Genomic DNA, 6000 nt, shown 5'->3' with positions numbered 1-6000 from the left:
TGCGTGCGAGTGAATGAATGAGTGATGATAATGTTGATATAAGCCCGCAAGTCGTGACTGGTACGTGTTGTTTCTGCGATTCACGTTTATATAGACACGTTGAATAAACCACCTTTTGACTTTTTCTCTTTTTTTTTGTGCTTTTTGTCTTTATTTGAGGCCAAATAAGTCGATATTTGAAGCTTTTCACTTTGGGAAAGGCTCCAAAGGCTTCATAAGGGAAAATCTTTGATTTGGGAGGACTTTACTTTCTTTTTCAACAGTCTTACATATTCGACACACATTAGACACTTTTAAATGAAGTAAACACGCAAACCTTTTGATACACACTTTAATGCATTCCTTAGCGCCTGTTCTTACACTTGCTTGCAGTTATCCTAATAAGAGGTCAAGCGTGGTTGCTTCAAGCTGTTTATATTTCAACCCCACTTACAGTGTATTGTAAAATGGAAACATAAAAGAGAATGAAATGGCGAATATTTAAACAACAAAATTTTAGACTAAACCGTATAATCTCCTCCAATGGAAATCAACTCTCTTAATATTAGTGTAGAGTGTGAAACGCCATAGACAGGCTAATTCATAGGGGGCATAAACTTTGAATGGCACTATTGTGGTAGTGCACTCTAAAAAAAAAAAAAAAAACATCCTGTAAACATGTTCACCTTCGAAAACATTTGCAGACATGAATTCAAAAATTTGGTTCTGAAGTATTTAAAAATTCTGTCCGCAAATTCAGTCTTGGCTTGAGCAACACGACATGTGGTAGATAGGTCAAGCACAAAAAGGCCTTAAGAGACCATCCCCCAAAAGACACTGAACGTCTGCAATTTTAATTTGAAGCAGCCATTTTATGCTCCGTTTTGGCTATCTCCATCTAACTCTAATGATAAATCCAAAACTACTATAACTCTGATTTAAATCATCCATTTTAGAATCCATTTGGCCGTTTCCAGAGGCCCTTTATGGACAAACTCGTCGTAAATATTTTGTGTGAGTGCTACCAAATTTGAACAGCGTAAAAGTGATAACTTTCACCCTGACGAGCGTGAGAGTGCGAGGAACTGTTTAGCACTGCTGGCAGCAGCTTCAATAGTTACATCCTGGCTCTGAGCAAGTACCCCCCTGCCCCCCCCGCCCCCTCCCATCTCAACATGCCTGAATTTTTTTTTTTTTTTTTTTTTTGCACTTTTTGTAAACACGTGTTTCCGAGTGAAAATGTACAGTTTTTAGTTTAGGGGTTTCCCAGCATGATCTCCCCTCCCCCAAAATTCACTCATGAGTGCCCCCTAGAAAGTTAAAAAAGATTTCTCACCGATTGACATGGAATCGGAGGGGAGGACATGTCTACCATAATAGCACACATAAGAAAGTTTCAGACACCCATGCGTTAAATTGAACAGGAAGTCGGCCATTTTGGTTTAACGCAGCTACTTTGGACAAATTGGTGTCAATGGTGTCCTATGGAAAGTTTTAAAAAAATAATCAGCCCCCGAAAGTAGTTTCACAGATGGACATGAAATTGGGTGGAGGTATCATGATAGCAGGACCCGCGAAAAAGTCTCAAGGATCCATGAGTGAAGTTGAACAGCAAGTTGGCCATTTTGAGCTGAATCTGCTATTTGGGGTGAATTAGAGGACACATACTTTGAACTTCTATTCAGGATTTGGTCCAAGCCACAATTGGAAGCAGGTATGTAAAGATTTTACAGTAGTTCTTGTGTGGATCAATGGCATCCAAACTACGGCCCGGGGCTATTCGCGGCCCACTAAAAATTTTCAATGGCCCGTGACATGACAAAAAAAAAAAAAAAAGACATTTGACATGGGCCACAAGGTTAGAAGTGAGGTTGTCAGAAAAACAGGTGCCATTCCCACTAATAAATTTGTTTGTGTACTATCGAATTTTTCTTTATATTCAAAGATACAAATAAACGATTAATGATTAAATGAATTTCACAATTTATCTTCGAAACACTATAGTCAATAAAGATAATTCAACTTTAGAGGCAAAAATAATTTCTTCCACTTTGTGCTCTATGGCTGATTTATGAACACATCAGATTGAAAAATGGTCCCCTTACTACAACTTCTTTTTTTGGTTCTGAATGTGGATACGGCTGCTGCAAAGTGCAGATCTGGATCTACTCTGTGAGATAGACGGCTGTTGGCAACCCCGGCAACTTGGAAAAATCCTCAACTACTTGCCTCAAGACCTTGAACAGAAATCTGATGAAATTAACTAGAAAATACAAACAATATATACTGTAATTGCTTTCTTGACCGATTTTAGCGTGCTTCAAAAAGATGATGAATTTTAAAATGCCCCTTTCATTCTTCCATTTTTCTGTATGTGGCCACCAAATGAAAAAATTTGGACACCCCTGGGGTGTGCGTGCGCGTGAAGGAGGGGGGTGGTCTTTGAGAGGCGTGTCCAGTCGGACCCAGCCTGCACCTCCCTACAAGGCCGTGGTAACGTTGCATTTGGCGTGCAGTGGACGTCCAAGCTGTGACTTGTAAGTGTCTCTCTTTTTCTCTTTTGTGTGTGCATGACTTAAATGTTGTGTGTGTGTGTGTGGATGAGGATGAGGATGAAGGTCATAAATGAACTGAATGTAATGAGAAAAAAAAGCCTATCAGGTGCTTCACATGTGTCCTTGTTAAGTCTTTCTTTGACATGCTGAATTTTTTTCCTAATTGTGATAAAAAAAATCTGTATTGTGTTCACTTATAAACACTCTATGCAAAAAACAAAACAAAAAATATTTAAATGAATAACATCCATGCGTGTGCACACACAGTGATGGATGGAATGTTTCTTTCATCACAAGTTCCAAGCATTTGAAATGTGTTTTATGTAAATATGATGATGAACATTGTTTTTGATGGTAAAAGCAGCTTAAGTGCAACCATAAGAAAAAAAAAGTGGAACCAGAAGTTTGTGTGTGTGCGTGTGTGTGTGTGTGTGTGTGTGTGTGGTGGTGGGGAGTGGGGGCGGCGGGGGGGTGTTCTGACACAGGACCCCGCCCCACAGACCCCCACACGTCTGCAAATATTTGCGAGTTGGACTTTTATGCCCATCTTGGGCAGCGTTTCATTTGCTGCATCAATGTTGTGTGACAACAAACATAAACATTTAAAATGCCTTTCTAATTGTCTAATTAATTTCATTGTATCCATTCATTTTTAATTACTGTATTTTATGCTGTAGACGACACTTAAAACCGTAACACGATGTAACAGCATTAGAATTGAACAAAACTCTCTTTAACAACAAGTCTCAAAAATAAAAGAATGTGCTCCTAAGGATACATTTGATCTTTTGCCACCATTTGTCTCAAATGAGGTTCCATAGTTTGAGGGGGCCAGTAAATTCCTGCTGGTGCAGCTCATATGTTTTCACTTCTACATGTTTAAATTTTATATACACGAGGTGCACATGCTTCACTTTTACATACATTACGTCAGAGTGAACGGCCTGGGGCCCACATGAATCTGGCCAACAAAAGGTTGCTATGATCAAGATGCCAATTACAGTTGATGCATCATTGTGTAGCCACCCCCCCATAACACCTAAAATCATATCATTCAAATTTGGGACGAGCGAATACTGATACTGGGGTTCATACTGGCCTGATTTTCAGGTATCGGTACTCATGGAGGCTGCTGATACCAGCCACTGATACTTAAGACGTCTGAAAAATCTGACAAACACGTCGTACTTCCTTCTCTTCAGAGAATTATGTGTTATGTGTGAGTTACTCCGGAAATCATGGAATGCTTTTCTGCTACCTCTCCACTCTGGTGGCCATGACATATTATGACGAAATATCGAAATTCATTCAAATCAGCTTATTTTTGTGGGGGAGGAGCTTATTTCCTCTCCCCCTTTCAATAAAAACAGAAGGAGAGTTTTCACTTTTTTGAAAAAAAAAAAAAAGACACTCACTATCACTAGAAAGCAAAAAGTGCACAATTCTAGGAAATAAAAATGAATGCAGACAAAATGGCAGTAGAAAAAAAAAACATTTCCGACAGCTGAATAAGAAATAAAAATGGCAGCCAAACAAAAGTGATCACTTATCGACATATTTATTATGAATAAAAAAATAAATAAACAAAAGTAACAGAACTGCCCGGAAACTAATTAAAATTCAATGAATTTGTAAAACGAAAAGCTAAAATGAAAGAAAAGCTTACACATATATAAAAAAAATAAATAGTGCCTCGCATACAGCACGGGACGACATCATGTAAAATACAGCATATGAAAAGTTATTATTGTGGTTGTAAATAGTTTTTTATTCAATTTAATTGCTCAGTGTGTTTCCAATTCCAGTAAAAACGGAACAAGACATACCCACATGACAACACACCATCGCTTTAAGTATTTTTTAATGATGACCAGATGAAACTTTTCAAACGCTCCAAAGCAAACAACAACAAAAAACTTAAACATGCACACACGAACTATTTTGTCAAATGTAAATAGACCACACACAGGCAAACGCGCACATAAACAAGAGCTTCGACTTGATAACGGGACAGCTCTCTTTCCATTTAATCTGTCCGATCCAACAACAGAGAAGTTATTATTTTTACTCAAATTAGTATTGTGAACTTCAACCAAATCATGCTTTGTGTGGATAAATAAATATTGTTCCATTACATTTCTACACATATTCTATGTTAAAAAAAAAAAACAAACTATTAATTTTATGTTTAATATTTTGTGAATTTACTGTGCATAGAAAAATAGCAATTGAATGGTTAAGCTTTTTTGGGGGGGGTTCATTTGAAATGTATTTATTTTGGATGTGCTACTATTTGTGTTGATTTGTGAATGGTTGTTCATCAAATGGAAATTTTTTTTTAAATAAGTTATGAACCCAAATATATTGTCACCTTCTGGCACCTGACAAATACCCCCAGTGACTAAACAAACAAAAATCCTAATAAAACGACACTAAGTGAATTGTGAAAAAAAAAAATAATAACAGTAATGTTGTGGAGATGCCTCCCATACATTAGGGGGCGACATCGTGTTTTATAATCATGGCGTCCCGCGAGGCATAAAAAAGTATTTTTAAAAATCGTTTTTTTTTCTGTGGACGTTTGCTAAGCTCATCGTGTGCCCTGCCACTGGTTCAGGTTGTCGTCTGTCTTTCACCCAAAGTCTGTTGGGATAGGCTCCGGTATACTGTATACAAATTTGGCAATTTTACATTTATATAATTTTCACAGTCCTCCCAGCCTACGACAAAAAAAAAAAAAAGAGATTGTTACCCTGCTCTTTGCTCTCATGTCGCAGTTGACTGTGTAGCTTTTCAGAACGATCACGTTACATAAATATTATCCTAGAAAAAACAAAGTAGAAATACCGTGAGGTTGGCGTCCATTCAAAGTGGGCGGGGCATGTTGATGTTGTTTTTATTTTTTGGGGTGTCTTTGGCGAAATCCTTGACGACGCCGTCTCAGCTCAGCATTCCGTCCGGCTTCCTGCACTCTCGAAACCCAAGAAGAGGAATTTCCTGGAGATGTTCTATCGAGAAGGTTCTGAAGGCCCCAGCAGGAATGTGGCCGTTGTTGGCGTTGACGTTGACCAAATAAGGCAAAGCAGGTCGAGCAGGAAGAAACGTGTATGGACACGTCCCGGCTAAGCGACCAACCAACATTCTTGTCAACAGCCATTAGTCAGATCCACAGTGATTTAGTTTAGGAATAAACTTTAGCTCACCAAATTCATCAATCAGGAAATAAAGACGAAAAACTCGTTTTTTTTTTTGTCTTTTGGAAAAAAACGAACAGTAATTTATAAATGGTGTGGTCGAGCTTTACTAAAACAATGATTCGCTTCCAAAGTATTGCACATTAAAGTGAAATAAAAATGATTCCCAACTACAAGTTCATAAACAAACAGTTCTTCAAGACTACATGCAAATGCACTGTACTAAAAAGTTAAATACAACTGAAGTGTACTTAGGCGGTACCACTTGAGGG

General features: G+C 38.0%; 1 protein-coding gene across 4 annotated transcripts in view; it reads left to right on the top strand.

Moving 5' to 3' along the window:
* Positions 1–2432: 2432 nt before the first annotated feature.
* col6a4a (collagen, type VI, alpha 4a) overlaps positions 2433–6000 on the top strand; it is a 33928-nt gene continuing 30360 nt past the window's right edge. For all 4 annotated transcript variants that reach the window (XM_019863709.1, XM_019863708.1, XM_019863706.1 and 1 more), the window contains exon 1: positions 2433–2516. The gene's annotated coding sequence lies outside the window, so the exon portion shown is untranslated. The remainder of the gene's footprint in view (positions 2517–6000) is intronic.

The sequence above is a fragment of the Hippocampus comes genome, unplaced genomic scaffold, assembly GCF_001891065.2.
Source record: "Hippocampus comes isolate QL1 unplaced genomic scaffold, H_comes_QL1_v1.1 scaffold249, whole genome shotgun sequence".
In the NCBI taxonomy this organism is placed as follows: domain Eukaryota; kingdom Metazoa; phylum Chordata; class Actinopteri; order Syngnathiformes; family Syngnathidae; genus Hippocampus; species Hippocampus comes.
This window is presented reverse-complemented; position numbering and strand designations above follow the sequence as displayed.